The sequence below is a fragment of the Rhinichthys klamathensis genome, unplaced genomic scaffold (assembly GCF_029890125.1).
Source record: "Rhinichthys klamathensis goyatoka isolate OS25496 unplaced genomic scaffold, OSU_Roscu_1.1 h1tg000418l_1, whole genome shotgun sequence".
NCBI classification, from domain to species: domain Eukaryota; kingdom Metazoa; phylum Chordata; class Actinopteri; order Cypriniformes; family Leuciscidae; genus Rhinichthys; species Rhinichthys klamathensis.
The window spans coordinates 248,817-270,632 of NW_026606916.1; the positions used below are offsets into that span (position 1 = coordinate 248,817).

Sequence of the window (21,816 nt, forward strand, 5' to 3'; positions counted from 1 at the left end):
AAAGGGGGTGGAGTTATGATATATGTAAGAAATACCATCCATTGCAATGAGATTCAATTGCAAAATCCAAGTGGTCTGAATGTGTAGCCTTGAATATGATTATCTCGCCTCAGATGTCCTACACCATTGTGGTAATTTATCGACCACCTTCCTCAAACATTAGCTTTTATAAAAAACTTAAGACTTTATTATGTCAATTTGATTTTAAGAGAGAAATAATCATAATGGGTGACTTCAACTTAAACTGGGAAGATAAGTCCTCAAGAATGAAGCTCATGCAAATTTCTGATGGTTTTAATCTGGTTCAACTGGTTAAAGGTCCAACAAGAATAACAAACAGCACCAGTACTCAAATTGACCTTATATTCAGTAAAAGACCGGAAAGGATCACAAAATCATTCAATATGATAACTGGGCTATCAGATCATAATATGGTGCTTATATCAAGAAAACTCACTTGCAGGCGGGTTACGAACGCTGGCAATAAGGAATTCTTTGGCATACCGAAAAACAAACAAGATGACTTCAAGGCAGCCATAAAAAATATAAAATAGGATGAGTTACTTCCTGAAAATGATTTAGAAATGACCAGTCAAATCTTTACAGAAAAATTGCAATCTACAATCCACGAATTTTCAATTAGAATTAAATGTAAAAACAAGAAACAGAGTCTTCCCTGGATGAATGAGAAAGTTCTAAAATTAATGAAGGAGCGGGAAAATGCTTTAAAAATATCCATAAAATCAAAGATGTCCATTGATAAGTATAACTTCGTTAGGCTAAGAAACACAGTAACTAGAAAAATGAGAAAAGTAAAGGCGGACTTTTTCATTATAATTGCTGAAAATTCAAATGGTAACTCAAAAGCCATATGGAGTCAGATTAAAAAATTAACCGGTCAAAACATTAGTATAACTAAGCCAATTGTACTAAAAGCAAATGACACAATCTTGAAGAGTCCGACTGATGTGGCACAGGCCTTTAATCAATACTTTGTTGAGTCAGTAGATAGTATTGCCCAATGTTTTGCAGTACAACAAAATAATGCACCTCCAGCTAATATTAGGGAGCCAGCATTAACACTAAGACCAGTATCAGAGGATGAGGTTGTAAAAGTAGTCACATGTCTCAAATCCTTAAGGGCTAAGGATGTCTATGGTGTGGATACACTTATGCTGAAAGAGATTAATTCTTCAATAGTTACCCCACTAACACACATAATCAATATTTCACTGGCTCAAGGAAGGTTTCCTAATTCATGGAAGCCTGCTGTCATGACCCTTATATTCAAAGGCAGTGACCCTCTACTGACTTCCAACTACAGGCCCATCAGTGTTTTAGTATCGAAAATATCTGAAAAACCGATTAACAAACAAATCATTGACTATCTCAACAATAGTTCATTTCCACTGCATCCAATGCAATTTGGATTCAGGGCTAATTACTTGACAGAAACAGCTACATGTTACTTCATAGAAAAAGTTAAGGCATCACTGGATAAAGGCGGGGTTGTAGGGGCAGTGTTCCTTGACTTAAAGAAAGCATTTGACACGGTTAATCATAACATCCTATTGTATGAATTATTGAAATTAAATTTTTCTTCAGAGTTGGTCAATCTTATCAAATCCTATCTCTCACTCCGCTCTCAATATATTAAAATTGGTAACTATAAAACGAACCCCCTATGTCTTTCAACCGGGGTCCCGCAGGGCTCCATACTTGGTCCAACCCTCTTTAGCATATACATTAATGATCTACCCGTTGTATGTGAAAATTGTGATATTATAATGTATGCCGATGATACAGTTATTTTTACTCATGGTAAGACTGCTGCAGAGGTTGCTATCAAACTAACAGAGGTTTTAGTGAAGGTCACATCTTGGCTTAATCAATGTTGTTTGCAACTGAATGTTTCAAAAACAGTTTGTATGTTTCTTTCCAAAGGCTCCCACATAGACGCAGAACAAGACATTTCCATTTCAGGACACAGATTAAAAATGGTCTCAGAATACAAGTATTTAGGACTGCACTTAGACTCTAATCTGGCCTTCAAAACCCACATAAAGAGGGTCTGTAATAAAGTAAAGTTCAGTTTGGTTAATTTCAGGTATATCAGAAACCTCCTATCAACTGAGGCAGCTAAGGTATATTTCCACTCATTGGTTCTTTCCCACATCACCTACTGTTTGATAAGTTGGTCCAACACACACTCTACAGCCTTAAAACCACTGAAATCCTTATACAAACAAGCACTTAAAATTCTAGATAAAATGCCATTTCGTTACCATCATTGCCATATCCTAAAGAAGTATAATCTGCTTAGTTGGGAAAACCTCATAAAATACAGAAATGTCTGCTTAGTTTATAAGATCATGCACAGTTTAGCTCCTCCTCCTTTGTTTGGCCTTATTAATTTTAAATCGAATGCAAACAGAGTTACAAGAGGTGCAACTAGGAGGGACTGCACAATTCCACTCAAAACCACATACAGTCAGGCCGTCTTTTCATTTACAGCATCACATCAATGGAACTCAGTACCACCATTAATTAGAGAGTCCCCATCTTATTACTCATTTAAGATTAATGTTAAGAAATGGCTTATTGAAAATCAACACTGTTATCACTGACGCTGGTCCCATCTATCAACAATAACTGTATCATCTATTATCATTTGATTTTTTTCTATTTTTTTTATTTTATCTTTTATCTGCTCATCTTGTTTACTCGATTATTTGTGATTTTAACAGTCTAATTTTTTACTTTGTATTTATTGTATAAATAATTGTATTGTAATATAACTAGGGTTGGGTATCGGTTGGGTTTTATCCGATACCAGTACCTATTCGGTATTTTTTAAACGGTTCCGGTGCTTAAACGGTTCTTGAAACGGTACTTAAGAAAACGAAACCGTACACACTTTGTCAAAAAATAATACCCCTTTATTTACAGGGCCAAACTGGACACAATATTAACTTATATCTTTAAACAATATAAATACAAGTAACATATGGTAATAATAAATAAACCAATATAAAATAAAAATTCACATTACATAATATCAAATAAAACAATATTGTATCAAACAATGTAATATTACTGGAGATTAACAGAGATTACTACCTGGGTAATCTAATATCGACATGGCTACAGGTTCCCATGTTTTGTCTGCTTGAACCAGTCATGTAAGTTATCTGATCATTGTACTAGTTACGCAGCGCTTAGCTTGGCAAGTTTGGTATTTTGTTCCCACTGCGTCTTAGCTACGCAGCTTTGAGTAAACTTATGAAAGAGAATGTCTCTGGTTACTGGTGTAACCCATGTTCTCTGAATAGGGAACGAGACGCTGCGTTCACTGCCAAACTCCTCGCGCTGCCGACAAGCTTCCTTTTTCGGCAGAGAAATCTGAGGAGCAGATGATGCGCGCACTAATATAATACGATGACGTGAGCGTCAAGGCGGCGGCCGCGCCATCAGCCAATGGATTGGAGTGAATCGTGATTCTATATGGACTTCAGACAATTGTTCTGACGCGTAATTTTACACGTGATATGCAGCCAAACCTTGGAGCGTTTTGTCTTCGGCATCTTCAATAATCCCCTCGCTATCAGCAGACGTTCCGGGAGTCTCCCGCATATTGATAACGGCTCCCTGATGCCCGCAAATTAGTTAAAATCTCCCGGAACGCTTGAGCGAGCGAGCAAAAGCGCGCATGTGAGACAGAACAGACAGTGCTCCAATAAACCGTATAGTGCGTGCACTGCGGAGAGAGAGAGGGAGAGAGCGAGAGACTTTGCGTGTGTGCGCGCCTTATGCCACAGAGACTCAGGCACCGAAATCAGGCACCGAAATTTTCGTTCTTATTCGGTCTGGTTACTACCGTTTACGTTAGAACCGGTTCCCTATTGGCACCACATTTCGGTACCCAACCCTAAATATAACAGTTTTAGGATGCCGAATAACATCTGGCAAGGGGACTGCCGATGAAAACTAGCCTGTGGCTACCCCGGGTACGCTTACATTTGTTCTGAATGTTGATCAGTGAACATTGTCCCTTTTCAAATAAACAAATAAAACAAAATAAACAAAATAAAAAAAAAGTGGTCAGTGTTTTCTGGCTGGTGCTCGGCCCAAAACCTAGACCCACAATGCTGTGGCGTTACAGAGATTCTCTCCTTCCTTCAAGAGCTTTTGAATGGGGGCAGGTCCCCCTCCACGCTCAAAGTGTATGTTGCGGCCATAGCAGCGTTCACAGAACCCTTGCATGGCCTGTCACTGGGAAGGAACGATCTTATCATACGCTTCCTTAGAGGAGCTAGAAGACTAAACCCTCCTCGGCCCCCTATGGTTCCGGTCTGGGACCTTTCTACAGTCCTAGATGCCTTGAAGGGCGACCCCTTCGAACCACTTCAGTCAGTGGACTTGCGGTGTCTCTCGTTCAAAACCATTTTTCTCATGGCTCTCGCTCAGTCAAGCGAGTGAGTGACTTACACGCGCTCTCTGTGAGCACGTCGTGCATGGAGTTTGGGCCTAATGACTCTAAAGTTATTCTCAAACCGAGACAAAGTTATGTCCCCAAAGTGCTCTCCACTTTGTTCAGAGCGCAAGTCATTTCCTTGTCAGCCCTTCCGGGAACTGACGGTGAGAACGACGTAAATCTCCTTTGCCTGGTCAGGGCGTTAAGGATTTACGTTCAGCGATCTGCTGCTTTCAGGCAGTCAGAACAACTTTTTGTTTCGTTCGGTGGCCGCGCTAAGGGGCTAGCCACCTCGAAACAGAGCCTTTCCAGATGGATAGTTGATGCTATCGCTTTGGCTTATAAGTCTAAAGGCCTTCGGTGCCCTTTAGGCATTAGACCCCATTCCACTAGGGGCATGGCCTCTTCTTGGGCCTGGACTAGTGGTGTTTCACTCCAGGATATTTGTAGGGCGGCAGGCTGGGCCTTTCCGTCTACATTTATAAGGTTTTACAACCTGGAGGTTCCTGCCTTACAGGCTAAACTGTTCTCAGTCTGAGACCATTCTTGTCTGACGAACTGTTTTAGTTCTGCTTTCTATACAGCTCAGTTTGACTTTCGTCCGCGCTGACTGTTATACTGTGTTAAGCACTCATTCATATATATGACGTTACACACTCATTATACACTCACCTAAAGGATTATTAGGAACACCTGTTCAATTTCTCATTAATGCAATTATCTAATCAACCAATCACATGGCAGTTGCTTCAATGCATTTAGGGGTGTGGTCCTGGTCAAGACAATCTCCTGAACTCCAAACTGAATGTCAGAATGGGAAAGAAAGCAGAAAGAAATCTGCTCAGTTACTGGGATTTTCACGCACAACCATTTCTAGGGTTTACAAAGAATGGTGTGAAAAGGGAAAAACATCCAGTATGCAGCAGTCCTGTGGGCGAAAATGCCTTGTTGATGCTAGAGGTCAGAGGAGAATGGACCGACTGATTCAAGCTGATAGAAGAGCAACTTTGACTGAAATAACCACTCGTTACGACCGAGGTATGCAGCAAAGCATTTGTGAAGCCACAACACGCACAACCTTGAGGCCTTGATGGGCTACAACAGCAGAAGACCCCACCGGGTATCACTCATCTCCACTACAAATAGGAAAAAGAGGCTACAATTAGCAAGAGCTCACCAAAATTGGACAGTTGAAGACTGGAAAAATGTTGCCTGGTCTCATGAATCTCGATTTCTGTTGAGACATTCAGATGGTAGAGTCAGAATTTGGCGTAAACAGAATAAGAACATGGATCCATCATGCCTTGTTACCACTGTGCAGGCTGGTGGTGGTGGTGTAATGGTGTGGGGGATGTTTTCTAGGCACACTTTAGGCCCCTTAGTGCCAATTGGGCATCGTTTAAATGCCACGGCCTACCTGAGCATTGTTTTTGACCATGTCCATCCCTTTATGACCACCATGTACCCATCCTCTGGTGGCTACTTCCAGCAGGATAATGCACCATGTCACAAAGCTCGAATCATTTCAAATTGGTTTCTTGAACATGACAATGAGTTCACTGTACTAAAATGGCCCCCACAGTCACCAGATCTCAACCCAATAGAGCATCTTTGGGATGTGGTGGAACGGGAGCTTCGTCCCTTGGATGTGCATCCCACAAATCTCCATCAACTGCAAGATGCTATCCTATCAATATGGGCCAACATTTCTAAAGAATACTTTCAGCACCTTGTTGAATCAATGCCACGTAGAATTAAGGCAGTTTTGAAGGCGAAAGGGGGTCAAACACAGTATTAGTATGGTGTTCCTAATAATCCTTTAGGTGAGTGTATATGGTCATCATATATTCTCGGGCCCACTTTCTGTCGGCCTGGATATCACTCACTATTATGTGTACCCCGGGCACCTGCCCTTGGGGCCATGTGTGGATGACCTCAGCACGCACGGCGTTGTAAATTGGGTTCCCGTAGCGTAAGCTAGCTTACGCAACACAAGAGTACTCTCGTAAGAGAACATACTTGGTGACTAACGTAACCTCGGTTCTCTTTAGATGAGGGAACGAGTGTTGCGTAACCCTGCCATGCTAGTGCTGCGTTCTGGTTTCGCTTCAGTATGAAAAACCAAAGAACACCCTATCTTGACTCAGCTTATATTGAGATAAGCCACGCCCATTCTGGCGGGACATGATGCGCGAGTGTGCCTGCGCCCTCTTTGGTGCTTACGTCACGATCAGTCCACCGATAGGCTGCAGCAGTTGCCGCAGAGCAACCAATAGGAGCGCGAGTCGTCTCGCCTAGGTCTGCTCTGTGCAGCAATGTGCTTTAAATTAATGAAAAATTAAAGGATAATTTTTTGGTTTCAGTATTCGAGAAAAGGGATTTTCCCATAGCGTAAGCTAGCTTACACAACACTCTCTTCCCTCATCTAGAGAGAACCGAGGTTAAGTCAGTAACCGAGTACGCTTTCATTAAAGTCAGTGTGATCTACGGACTGCAATCTGTACTATTATCATTAAATAACATCAATTAAAAATGCAGATTAGAGCCCTGCACGGGCCTCAAATCTAGGCCCTAGCCCGAGACGCTCAGGCCCTAGCCCGGCCCGTGTCCGACAGCTCATCAGAATGATCAGCCCGAGTCCGACCCGAGCCCGTAAAAAAAGAAAAAAAAGAAAAGATACACAGCCTGCCCTATGTGGCAGTCAGTAAAATAGATATGTTTTGTTCTCAATGGCAAAGTATCTACCGGTAACTTTATTTTCATTTCTTTATAAAGTTCATTAAGAAAAATTTTTTTAGTTGTTTTTATGACGACCAAGCAGACAGCGAGTTAAACATGTTTGATCCATTTATAGCCTCTCAAATCAACACTTTACTTGGCTACAATAAAATCCATAGATATAAAACAACATAAGCATATCACACAGACAGTTAACGTTAAACGTTAATTGTCATTTTTGAAAAGCTGAGGCAAACTGCTCTGCTGCTCAGTCGCAACAGCGCAACAGTGCTCGCAAGCTAAATTAGTTTATACAATACAATACAGAGAATGCAATCTAAACAAATCAAATAAATTACATTAAAAACAAACATGCAGGTTATCTTACCTCAAAAATCAAGTCTTCACTACAGAACATGGCCATTCTTCCAATAGTTTCCAACAGACTCATGAAAATATAGTCCAATCAAACAAAAAACAACCTCCTAACATGTGTCTCAGAGCATTGTGAAGAAAATGCACAGCATCCACAGTGGAAGGTTTTAATCCAGTCGTACTTTTTCCAGGTGCGCTGAAGTCACGCTCGCGGACACTAAACACCCCAGATAGCAAAATCTTACGGGCATTTTCTGGATTCTTCTGGCATTTGACCACAAACTACCACAGTTTAATTTTAGATAAATAAATATGTTAAAGGTGCCCTAGAATGTTTTTTTTTTTTTTTTTTATAATGTTTCCTGGGTTACCCTTATAATGTTAGTATGTTTTTTAGATAAAAAATAATCATAATTTAGAAATAAATGGCATTTTTCCTAGCCTGCTTTTAGCCTCTGATTTGAACACTCTGTTTGAAGGGGCGTGTCTGCTGTGGGATTCAGTGTAACCGCGGCCACTGCTGTGATTGGCTGACATGCTTGCATATGAAATAGCTACGCATTACATGTGAAACTCTCTCCCGAATACTTTTACTACTGCTATTATACGTTTTTACTATAACAGCTGTCGAGATTAACGAATCTTGAGATGTTTTTAAAGTATTTAGATCTATTCCCATCACATAAAATGTTGACGTGATGAGCATTGAGCAGATGACAGTCTGTTGATCGCGAGAATGAAGATCTTATCATTGCAAAGCAGTTTCTGCACTCTCTCTGCTTTCACCAATGCAAACACGATGATGTAAATACAGTAAGAGCTTCGTTGTGCAGTAACGTGCGTCATTGATTTCATAACGAGTTTGGCAAGTGTCCAGATAAACTCGCGCTGTGTGGAAAGATTGTTCTTTGATCGCTTTCTGTATTTAATTTGTTCACAATTTAAATACGATTATTTTCATCCTACTAAAAGAAACAATGTGAAGCTGATATTTTAGTCACTGGCTTGACTTACTGATGCATAAACAGTATTGAACGATTTTGAGAGAAAGATTACCTGTCTGAACTTGAACAATTACAGATCAGAAAGTGTTGCTTGGTAGCTCGATCCGAGGCCAGCTCTGTATTGGCCCAAGTTGAGGAAACAGTCGGTGAAATGTTTTGAAATTTCCAGAGAAAATAAAATTAACCCATTGTTTCTTCAGAGGCTCAGATGAAGGAACAAAAAAATACTTTTGTTTTCATGTGTACATCCACACTGAGCAACTCCCATGCTTCGGCTGCGCAGTTCCGCCTGGCATTGAGGGCTGGCATTATGCAAATATTTGGAGGCGTACATATTAATGATCCCGACTATTGCGTCACAGTCGGTATTGTGTGGAGAACCGACCGTTTTTCAGGGGTGTTTTTCATAAACGTGAATTAAATGAGAACGCGAAAACAGTCCAGTTTGAGATTCACTCTATGTCATGTCCATGCACTGAACTCTTGTTATTTGACTATACCAAGGTAAATTCAATTTTTAATTCTAGGTCACCTTTAACAAATATCAATAAATGTTTAAAAGGTATTACATTGAAATCTGTTGAATAGAGTATAAATTAGGTTTGTGGGTAACGTTAGATCAAATAATGCTATAAGCGGATAATCACCGTTAATGAAGATCATTATCTTCGGTATAATTGCCAAAACTAAGAACAGTGTTTGGGCCATAAAAGGCCCGGAACAATTTTGCTATCTGGGACAGAACGAGCCGGTCGCGCGAATCTCAGATGGCACCGCTGGGAAACCTGTGTGAGTGTGCGTGAGCAGACTGTCATGTGTCAGTCGTGTCAGTGTGATAGCCTAGGTTATAAAAAATGCACATGAAAAGTTGTGAAAGTGGAATGCAGAAGCAGGATGGTTACCATGGTAACGAAGGACGCCTGCTTGTGCACACCAATGTAAATTGTGTTACATGAACTTACAAAACTATCAGATTAAAGTTGGAATATCACATTTATTCGTTAAGTTTAAGTGTAACATCTTCATAAAATATATGGGTATATGTGTTAATATAACACGTATTTTCCGGTAGCGTCTAGGATATTTGATGTGCAGGTGGAAGATTTCAACAGGCTACAGAAATCACCTTTAAGATGTTTAGACTTTGGAGACATTTACACATAAGTGGGCAGTGGAATGGGGGAAAACGAATCGGTTACCTAACGTAACCTCGGTTCTCTCTAGATGAGGTTCTCTCGTATTGCGTAAGCTAGCTTACGCTGCGGGAAAGATTCATCTTTTCTGAGAAATTGAAGCCAAAAATTATCCTATAATTTTGTATCCATTGTCAACGCAGTTCAGCTGCAGCAGACCATGAGCAGGCTAGCTAGCAGCTCATTGGTTCGCTCACAGAGAACTGCTTAAGCCTATGAGGAGACGCGAATGAACTCTCGGCCAATGAGAGTCTGACCTGCTGTCATTGCGTCAGAGCCCGCCGAAACGGGCGTGGTCAGAGAGTATAAATTCGCCTCTCAGGCTGCAAACTCTGGTTTTCATAGAATGAAGCGAGAACGCTAGTAGCACAAGCACGGCCAGGAACGCAATACTTGTTCCCCTCATCTAGAGAGAACCGAGGTTACGTTAGGTAACCGATTCGTTCTCTTACGAGAGGTTCTCTCGTATTGCGTCAGGTAGCTTACGCTGCGGGAACACCTGGTCAACGCCGTGCGTGCTAAGCATCCACTATGAGTCCCAGGGGAGACCCCAGGGAACCCTTATGAGTGGGAATAATATATGTACATGTGACAAAGGCCAGCAGAGCGGGCCGGGGATTGTGAAGTACATAACCACGGCTATATTGTCCGAACGGATCAGCACGTGGTGACCGTGAATGCGTGGAAGAAAGCGCGTGAGCGCGTTCTCGACCGCCAGCATCTCCAAACAGTTTATGTGGAGGAGACTCTCCTGAGCTGACCATGGGCCGAAGGCCGGTGAGCCCTCGCAGACCGCACCCCAACCCGTGTTGGATGCGTCTGTCGAAATGACTTTTCGGCGAGAAAAGGTCCCCATGGAAACGCCCCGCTGAAACCCTTCTGCCAGGTCTGCATTACCTTTATCAGCTGGCGGCCCGTGGTCCACGCGCGGTGAGACACACGGCTCTTCAACCAGAACTGAAGCGGGCGCATGCGCAGTAACCCCAGCTGGAGCACTGCGGAGGCTGAGGCCATGTAACCCAGCGCCTTCTGAAAAGTTTTCAGAGGTGTGAGTCTGTTCATCTGAAAAGATGCGGCGAGACGCTGAACACGGCGCGCGCACTGTGTAGACAGACGAGCCATCATCGAGACCGAGTCTAGCTCTATACCCAAGAAGGAGATAGTCTGACTGGGTTGAAGTGCGCTCTTTGTCCAGTTGACAGAGAGGCCCAAACCTTTCAGATGGTCGAGGAGAACTGTACGATGAGACAGTAGCTCTCTCTGTGATTGTGCCAAAATCAGCCAGTCGTCCAAATAGTTCAGTATTCGCAGCCCCTGACTCCGCAGGGGGGCGAGCGCCGCATCCATGCACTTCGTGAACGTGCGGGGTGCTAGGGATAGGCCGAACGGAAGGACGGTGTATTGATAAACCTGGCCTTCGAAGGCGAAACGTAAGAATGGCCTGTGAAGGGGATTTATCTGAATCTGAAAGTAAGCATCTTTCAGATCCAGTGAAATGAACCAGTCCCCCTGGCGCACATGCGCGAGGAGTTTTCTGATAGTGAGCATTTTGAACGGTCTCTTCATGAGAACTTTGTTCAGAAATCTGAGGTCTAAGATTGGTCTGAGGCCGCCGTCTTTCTTTGGAACCAGAAAATAACGGCCGTAAAACCCCGACTCGCTCATAGATAGAGGAACTCTCTCTATAGCCCTTTTGCACAATAGTTTTGCTATCTCTGAACGGAGCAGAGTCACTGCTTCCGGGTTCACAATAGTTTCTAGCCGCGCTCGGAAACGTGGAGGGTGGCGGTGCAACTGTAAGCGATAGCCTAGCCTTATTGTGTTTAGCACCCACTGGGAAATGCCAGGAATAGCTTCCCACGCTTTGAAGCGTAACGCTAAGGGGTGAATGGCTACATGGTCCCCGTTGCTGCACACAGCGGGCTGCGCGGGCGCGCTCATAGTGTTTATGACAGCGGGACTTACACTCAGAGAAGAGTTTAAGGGCCGTGTAACAGAGTGAGCAGAGGTGGGACGCGCACACGGGCTCGTGGGCGCGCTTATGCACTCTGAAACTCGAGCGGGCTGGAACCGCTTTATGAGAGTGGGCTCTGTTAGACACACGGGAACTGAAATGCTTTTGTGTATGAGTGAACACAGTGTTGTGGGCACATTTTCTACACGTGAGGCTTTTATGCTCTTTTTGAGATTTCTCTGGGTCGCTGTGAAAACGGCGTTTGTGCTCATGCAAGCGGGAAAGGGGACCGGCTTGGTAATGGTGGGGTACACTGCTGTAGTAGCCGCGTGAGCGGGGACTAACAGAGGGCGAAACTTTGAAACCTCTCGTAAGAGAACGCAAGGTCTTGAGACGTGTTTTTAAACGCCGAACTCCTTTTCAATTGAACCGCGTTTTTAATACGCCGTGTCATGCGCGATACACTGCAAAGAAGCAATGAAAAAGCAGCACAGTGGATTGAAAAAGCGCGTTCTGTATGAACGGACCCTTATGCAAAAACAAAACTGTTTGAAAATATGTTTGTAGGCCTACAGATTTCCAGATGAACAGATTTGGAAAGGTGTGCTGTCTTTTCATTCCTCCATCTATTTGAAATCCATGGATCACCCTTGTGTTGTATGGAATTATTTTTGTGCCGATAATAATGAACGTAACTTTTCAAGAAACTAATGAAAATATAAATTTAAATTGAATAAAATATCTTTGAAACTGAAAAAGAATGAATCACAAGCAATTTTTTTTACTTTGTTTTTAATACACTGCATGTTTTGCTAACTATTCCTCATATTTCTTTTACTGATCTAAACTTACAAATGCGCTTCCAGAGTTTTCATTTACGCTTCTGAAGTTTTCGTTTACGCGCCCTGAGTTTTCGTTCGCTGTTCTGACACAAATCTCTCGTGGGGGCGGGGCTAGTATTTAATCAGTATTCTCATAATAGTAGCAGTATTCTCATAATAGTAGCAGTGTGTTCTCATTGGCTACTGAGTTTTTGATTGACAGCTTCTTGACCTGGAAGTGAAGACGTCAGTGTTGCGTTTACTTGTGTGGATGTGAGCGTCTGTAAGCGCAGCTTTCTATTTAATTTTAGTGATATTAAGTTATGTTTGTTTTTGAATTTTATCTGTATTTACCTGCTGCTGCTACTACTTTGTCAACAGAAACTTTTAGGAGCGCAAGAGATCTCTTCAGTCTATTCAGGTGTAATTGTACATCAAAGTAGGCCTACTGTATATGCCTACAATATTGTGTCCAATGTTTTAGGAGAATATTTGTTTATTCCTGATTATTCTTTTGCATTTTAGGCTCTGATTAGGTTGTGCTATTACAATTTAAAGAGAATAGCCTACTAGTATACATGTGTGATATATTCAGCCGTCAAGAAAGTTTCACTTCAACCAGGTAATCAAGGTTGGCAACCATGGCCATCAAATTTCTCATTGTTACCATATGCATTTACACCATCAAAATGTATGATCACTTAAATAAGAGGAATTTAAACTATGAAAATTACAATCGTGGCTTGCTGTCAGATGATACAGACCTCAAAGGACATTTCATTACATATTTCACACAAACAATATTTGTGTTGCCATTTTTTTAATCATGCTGATAATTTTATTTCATTTAGTTAATATTATCTTCTAACATTTAAAATTGTAAATATATTTGAACAATCATCAACCGGTTCAATTATGACTTATAAAATCAGTTAAATGAATTTAAATAAAAAATCAAATAAATTTACATTCTTTATTGTCACTACAGCATATACACAAGTATCAAAGTGAAAGTCTTGGATGCGATTATGTTGTGACAGGAAAGACCAGAAGCCACAAAACATTAACTGCATACTATACATGTAATGCACAGTATTCTCATAATATAGGCTACATACAAGATGCATAATTACAAAGATTTTTAAGGAAATAATTCATCTCTGTGAGTCCATATAAGACGAGTGGATTGTAACCCATGTATGACAGTTGGTCGGAAGTGATTTTTAATAGTTAAAACAGTTTACATTATTAGTATTTTTCTTATCCTATTGTTTCACTTCAGAAGGCATTGATTCATCCACTGAGGTCGCATGGACTTCACGGTCAGTGTGTGGTTTTTAAAGCATCTTTAGGACTCGCAGAAATGGATTACTTTCCTTAAAATCTTAATTCGTATTTATCTGTAGAAAGAAAGTAAAATGCATCTGGGACAGCATGAGGGTGAGTAAAATAAGTGAGAATTTTATTTTTGGGTGAACTTTCCCATTCATATGCTGTTGGAATGCTAATCCATGATCAGCATAGACTAATAAGAATAAACTGCAACCTCTTGTGTACTTGCAAACTGTGTTTGTTTTAATCTAGAGCTCCAAAGAAATTAAAATATTTGCTATTTTATAATATTAAAATAAAATACATCAGGTGTCTGAAGATCAGGATCCCAGTCATTCAAAGGTGATATGTCTGAACAAAGTAACATTATTGTCTGATGGAGACAGTTTATCTCTGGTATTATCACTCCATCCTCTGTCAGCATCAGAATTTTGTTTATGGAAAAGTTGCTCAACTCCCTGGAAAATGAGAAAGGAAATGTATTATAATCTAACAATACAAACTGATTTGAACTCCCACATGCAGTAACAAGTTGCAGACTTAAAATAATTATTTCAAACAAATTATATAAATGTTTTAAGGGATTTTACAATACTAAATATTTACCTCAGAGTCATGCACCATTTATCATCTGTAATACTGTTGTGTAACCAGTAGATGGCTGTATAGCCCTATAAACATTTATCCATGGCTGTGTATTCCCTAGTTGCTGGATGTTTTCAGTCATAATTACTTGCATGTATTAGGTTTTTCATTTGGACATATATTTATTATTAAAGACTATTAAAAATTCAACATTTTTCTCCGAAATGTTTTTTTTTTTGCATTATTGCTCAAATATGGACACAGAAAAAGCATTTTGTTGCATTTTGCAGAATAAATATTGCGCCCAGGGTGATACTTCAAAATAATTGAGTGTTTACATATTATGAATAGAGACGTGGAATGTGGTCAAGTCCTGTCTCTCCTCTTTTAAAAACTCTGCATCGCAAATTAATCAGCAATTGGCTTTACATTGCCAAAGTTGAATCGGGCAGTGATTGACAGTGCTCTGGTCCAATGGCATCGGTCATTGTCTGATACAGTACTTTTTGTACTGTAGGCTACAGTACAGATACTGTACAGTACTCTAGCCCAATGTTGTTTGGGGTGGCAGGGGGGAAATATGATCTAATAGAAGACTGTAATGTAACCGTATGTAACGTTAGATAAACAAGTCATGATTGGGCTAACTTACCAATTAAATCAAGACGACACTGCTGTATAATGTTATGGGCTCTCACTGAGCTCTAATATGCCTCTCCACCTGAAAAAGCAAGTACTGTATTATAAATAGTATTAGTTTAGTATTAATTAATAAAAAATAAATAAATAAATCTGACTTACCACGAGTAGGCTATCCAGTATTCTGATATCGACGATGACAAATTATATCATTTGTCTGTACTATTCCTTCTATAAGAAATCATCTCAACAATATAGTGTAGGAGTAAATAAATACAGATATAAACTTAATATCACCTAAATGAAATAGAAAGCTGCGCTTACAGACACTCACATCCACACATGTAAACACAACACTGACGTCTTCACTTCCAGGTCAAGAAGCTGTCAATCAAAAACTCAGTAGCCAATGAGAACACACTGCTACGTGTCACTTCCTTCTGCTCCGCTGCTTTGCGCATGCGTAGAAGTGCGAGAAAATAAGTCATTATTATGAGAAAGTTTTTCATTATTTTGAGATGTTAAGTCATTATTTTGAGAAAGTTTCTCATTATTATGACTTACAGAATTATATTTTTTACTCAACTATGGCAGAAACGGGCTTCCATACAAAACATAATTGTTTTAAGTTCCTGTTTTAGTGTTATTTATTAATTTAAAAGTTTCCATTAAGTGGAGAGATATAAAACACTTTCTAAAACAGCTAGCAGGTTAACCTGTTAAGTGTCACCCCCCTTTTTTTGAATAGACATGAAAATGCACATTTCGAACTTAAGTTGTAATTCAAGAATGCTTTGGAATATAGACGTAAGATTAGTCTTGTTTTAAAGAAGACATTTGGCAGATTTTTGTAGAAGTGAAATAAATTAAGAAAGTGAAACAGAAAAAAAGTTAGAAGTTTGAGTTTATGGAAATGTACAATGTAAAATAATTAATTATTCATATTTCATATAAAATATATATTTATATGAAAATATATAATAAAAAATATATATATTTTTAAAACCTGGCCTCTAAAACTGCAGAAAAAAATCAAAGCCAAAAATCTGAACAAGTTGTGTTTAAAATTTTAGGTTGATATCTCAAAAAATGAGCTTTCAGTAAGATTCTGTTTGGGCGCAGTACCAAACTTTTTCACTAGGTCACAACCAGACTCCATTACTGCCCATATAAGGGCGCCTCCATTTCCATATGTGTTTTGAGTGATCTGAACCATTATTTCCACAATTTTCATACAATTTATGAAGTAGAGATCCTATTCAGAAGTAGTATGGGAAGTTTGGCAGATTTTGATATGAATTCAACCTCTAAGAAACATACAAAGAACACGCATGTGCGTTATAGCTTGCTGCGGCTGCTGCCACATCACAAATGGTTAATTTATTATTTTTTTCTTTATATTTAAAAAATTTTCAGACCTTTTTTTCTAAAAGAATTGAATGGATGCTATCTTTTGAACTCTTGGCATGAAAACAAGGTTTCTTGTTTTTTCTTGTAAACCAACTGAGGTTTCTACCATTTTTCCATGATTTTTCATGTTCATTGCTATTTCAAAATAAAGGTCTGAACACGCCTTAGGAGTATGAAAATATTATTGTTGCAAATTGATAAATTACAGCTCCTCTGTAATTTATTTTGAAAACCAAATATGGAAACTAGAGATTGTAAGCTTTCAAATGAGATTGTAAGCTTTCAAATGATATATAGTTTGTCAATATTACTTAAGGTTTTTACTAAGATATCATTGTTTTAAAAATATAATGGCAAATACCTGTGGGACGGTGACAGTTATGACACAACCGTAGCACTTACAAAATAAAGTCTATTAACCCTCTGGGTACCAGAAACGCGCCGGCGCGTTTTGCTCGTTTTTTTTCACATAGCAGAAAAATAGACTTAAAGTACTACCATCATTTCTGTTCATATAGAGCTAAGAAATATGAGAAAATAATCTGTTAAATGTCTACTTTTTTATGTGCCCACATACAATCGAAATAAAATATTGTGCTTTTGTAAAATAAAGAAAATAAACAGGGTGTGCGTTCTGCCTCTCGGTCACCGTGAACTTTTTTTCTGGAGCACGTCTCTAATCTTCAACACAACTCAGCTAATACTATTCACCCAGCCATAAGCAATAATATATCTTTTAAATCATTTGAGTTTCAACATGACATCATGACTTTGCGTAAACATACACGCCACTTTCAATTCAAGTGGCGTGTTATCTATACGCATTTTGAGCTATCCGCGTGTATGTCCACGCCGAAATCTTTTGCGTGTATGTCTACGCCATTAAACGTCCGAGTGATTCCGCGTGTATGTGTACGCCGTTAAATGTCCGAGCGAAACGAAGCAAAATCTATATTCTACATCTGTGGAGCGATATTTCTTTTCCTAGGATGGTAGGAGAAGACTCATAAATGGTATTAACCCCAGTGACGGGTAGGTTTAGGGACGGGGTTGGGGTAGGTCATATATTTATATGTACATAATACAGTAATATAACGTAAAGTCAAAGGCGTTGATAAACACGCTGAAAAGCGATTATGCGTGTTGATAGCACGCCAAAAATGGAAATACGAATTGGCGTGTCATACATACGCCATTTCATGAGATCAGTCTGTGAGTTTGTACTTTTAAATGATCCGATTCAAAACTAAAATTAATATTCTCCGTTTATGTCATCTATATAAAAAGAGAGACGTGTCAGCCCGTCTCATTATCGTTCTCTCAGCTGATTATCTCTGGTAATGTGACACGCCCACGGAAAGCACGCGCTATTCAAACGCTAATATGTGAAGCAACACATTGAGACGAGTTAACGCCCATAAACTCTGAAAACACACATTATTTTTTAGTCAGATTAATCTACTGTCGTCTTGCGCGGCTATATGAGGAACAATCCTGGGACAATTTACCACAGAACAAGTGCTGGTTTATTTTCACTTCGAGGAGGAGCAACAGATTCAGCTGAGAAGTAAGTGTTTTATGCAAGTGCTTTGTTCTAATCGCGATATAGAATAATGTTAGTGTCTGTAAACGGAAAAATAGCATACTGTTGAAATGTGAATCATGTTTTTGTGTGTGTGTGTGTGTGTGTGTGTGTGTGTGAGAGAGAGAGAGAGAGTGAGTGAGTGAGTGAGTGAGTGAGTGAATGAATGAATGAATGAATGAATGAATGAATGAATGAATGAATGAATGCACAGATACGTACTGTTACAGACTAAATAAAAGACAACATTTCGTTGACTAGTTTTGGATAAAGTTTTTACTTTAAAATAGACATCAAATAAGCTTTTGTTAGGAGTTTCTGCTCATATGTTAAATATATAGTATGTTTTGTCAAACTAATCAACTAAGATGTTATAGTGTTTGTTCAAGCTATATCAAAATAATGAATCCTCAACTTTGAAATATGTATGATCAAACTAAGACATTTATGGAAAAAGACAATTTTCTTTTCAAGATGTTTCCAACTCTAACTTTGAACTGAAATAAAACCATGTCTATATGGTGAAGGGTGTGTGATAGAAGTGTCCAGACGTATGCACCCTGTATTTTCCTTATATAAATCCAAACAATCTAAAAGCCATTCTTTTTTAAATCTCCTCATTCTTTGTGCAAGGCTCCTGTAATGATATGGCCTGATAGCACCTAATAGGGCCATTATGGGAGGGTCTTTGTCTTTCTCAGGTGTGAAATGCCACACATATTAATGAGAGATCAAGCCTCCTGCATAAAGCTTTCTCAAACAAAACACGTCATTAAAAATGTAAAATACTTTATTGACTTATCTGAATGAGTAGTCAGGATGATTCTCACATAGTTTTGGAGCAAATATTCTAGACTATGTGATACAATTTTCAAAAGTATTGTGAAGAAATAATCAATATGTGTTTTGTGGTCTTATTTCAGCAACTTTCATTTTTATTTTATTTCAATAACCACGCATAAACATTATTCTCTTAAAAATACAAACATGTACATACATGTTGCTCACTTATCATGGTAGTCCCGTCTGTGCTATATAGAGTGCATTTACACCTTTGCCATTAACATGTTTATAAATAACTGAAAAAAGCACAAATGTCAGTGCATGTCAAAACATCCCAAGGGCCCCAAAAACACTCTGGTCCGTGAAAATTAATTTTGCACAATTACAGTAAATCTCTGGGTTTGAAATTTTTAAAAAAATCAGTATCAAATGGGCCAACATTAAATGGGTCAAAATATTTTCTGAATAGTTCCTTCAAATAATTGATGATTATCGTTATAAATGAAGTGCTTCTCTCAGCCTCCTCTCTTGCCTGCTGCTCATAATCCTCATTCAGCTTTTTCCTTGCTTTTTCATAGGCCTCATCCTTAAGTTTAGCCTTCAGAGCTTCCATCTCCCTCCGTCTCTGCTCCTCTATCTCCTTCAGGATACGTCGTTTCTCTTCCTCAATCGCTCTCTCTACCCTTTCAAGCATCTCACTGGTGTAATGCTGTCCACCATTTCCAGTGACTATTTTATCAATCTGGTCGAGCAACTGAATGACCTGTTCAGGATTTTGTTCTTTATTGTTGAACACGTGGTATCGTCCACTGCAAGTTCTGATGAATCTGAGCAGTTCTGGACTGTCCCGCACAAATGTGTGAATGTTCTTGTCCTCCAATCGATCTCCATGAGTGAACAGTGCCATGGTGTAAGTGGAGGATTCCTCACCAAAAACTGCTTGAATGATTCTAACAGCTTCTGCCTCTTCATCTGTGAATCTGCCCAGCTGAATCACAACTAAGAAGACATGGGGACCAGGAGCAGAGAGTGGAATACAGAGTTTAATTCTGTCAATGACCTCATCTGTAGTTAGGCTGGTGTCAAACAGACCCGGAGAGTCAATGACAGATACTTTTCTGCCATATATTAAAGCATGAAACTTTTCACAATGCCCAGTCACAGAGGAAGAGGATATCTCTGATTTAAAAACTTTTTTCCCCAGGATAGTGTTGCCTGTTGCACTTTTCCCCACTCCTGTTTTTCCAACCAGAAGAATCCGGAGCGGATTTCCTGTCTGATACACTTTGCATTGAAAAGAATATTAAAAAATTTTTTTTAAAAATTTTTGCAACAGTTACACAATATTTTTGGACCACTGTTTGGGAGGGGGGGAAAAAACTTTACCTGTATCATCCGAATCCTGAACTGAAACTTTTTGATGATTTTGTTGCCTAAACATCTGAAATTTATAAATGCAATATCAAATATTTAATCACATTTTTATTTGTTTAGCCAAAACATTTTTAGTGTGTGACTTGAATTTTGAAATACATACCTGCAACGCTATTGCAGCAGAGACACCAATTATGCCAATAACTAAAAGGTTAATGAAGGGAGATGGGACCCATGAGTTTGAAGTCTTTGTTGGTTTTGAATGAGAATCTGCAGTGTCCTCCATAACTAGCTAAAGAGAGAGTGAGGTCACAGGGTTTATGCAGGAATCATAGAGATGAATTTACTACCTTTTACTACCTTTTTTACTACCTCCAGAATATTTTTTACTACCAACACGACATCAAGCAGCAGCCCTTTTTTGGGGGGTGTGGGAGGGGTATGCAAAGCACCACTTACTATAAGGTATAAGTGTGACACTGTCACACACATCATACATATTAGGTACACTAATGTTTAATTGTGATCATTACAAAAAAAAAAAACATAATTGACAATGACAATATTAGTGTCGAGTTGAGTTTCAGTTGTCCTTATCTTAACCCTAGCCCTCGAGTTATCCTAACCATAACGTTAGCCCTTAGCCCTAATAAGGTGAAGAAAAACCTTGGCACTTCTTAAAAACAAATGACACTTAACAACAATAAACACTAAAAAAAAATTATAATAAAGTGTGTCACATCACACACACTTACCCACAAACACACATTCTCACACACGCAGACTTAAGCAGTGAAATTACTATCCCAAAACAGCAATTTATTTCATCACATCTCTAAATGTGCTTCAAATATTGCACTGGTTTGCTGCTGAGATGGTGCGACGACAGCTAACCTTAAGTTGGCATGATTGCCGTGATCTGTGTAGTGCTGCTAGCATCGCAAAACAACAAAATAGGGAGCTGCTCCCCCCTCACCCTCACCCGTTAAATATTTTCAATTAGGGATGCACCGATACCACTTTTTGCAGAACGAGAACGAGACCGATACCAATACTTTCATTTGTGGTACTCGCCGATATCGATATCGTAACCGATCCCTGAATTTTCACTGCATTTGTAATTTTTAAATGTATTAGTAGATAAACCAAAAGAATATAAATCATATTAGTTGGCTTAATTTGTTCATCAAATATATATTTCCTTTAGATATTTTCATGCTTAATTAATCCTTCTAAAAAGCATGCTTCTGTTTCTGTCACTGTTCATTCTATTACTCTATCATATTTTATCTTGCATTTAATAGCACAGCACATATTTAGAGCTGCTCCAGCAGGGCTCAGCGCTGAGATTGGGTCAGTGGTACAAATGTTTAGACACCAGTGAAATACCAGTTATTTAATCCAATTTTGATACTACAACAAAAACTACCAGCCCAATAAAAGTAAGCAGTCAGTAACAAAATAAGAAAAAATAATCGAATTACAAATAGGACAAATAAATACAATAGAACAAAGAAAAGCTACAAATGAAATAAACAGTGTTTTTAGAGTTTTTCGGGTAGATTGGTACAT

General features: G+C 39.3%; 1 long non-coding RNA gene across 1 annotated transcript; it reads right to left on the reverse strand.

The window, feature by feature from the left end:
- Nucleotides 1-14,102: 14,102 nt before the first annotated feature.
- LOC130070770 (uncharacterized) lies at nucleotides 14,103-15,465 on the reverse strand. Its single transcript, XR_008803922.1, has 2 exons — nucleotides 15,109-15,465; nucleotides 14,103-14,329 (listed from the first exon to the last, which is right to left on the reverse strand). It is a non-coding gene; the product is annotated as an uncharacterized LOC130070770 (long non-coding RNA).
- Between the last annotated feature and the right edge of the window lie 6,351 nt (nucleotides 15,466-21,816).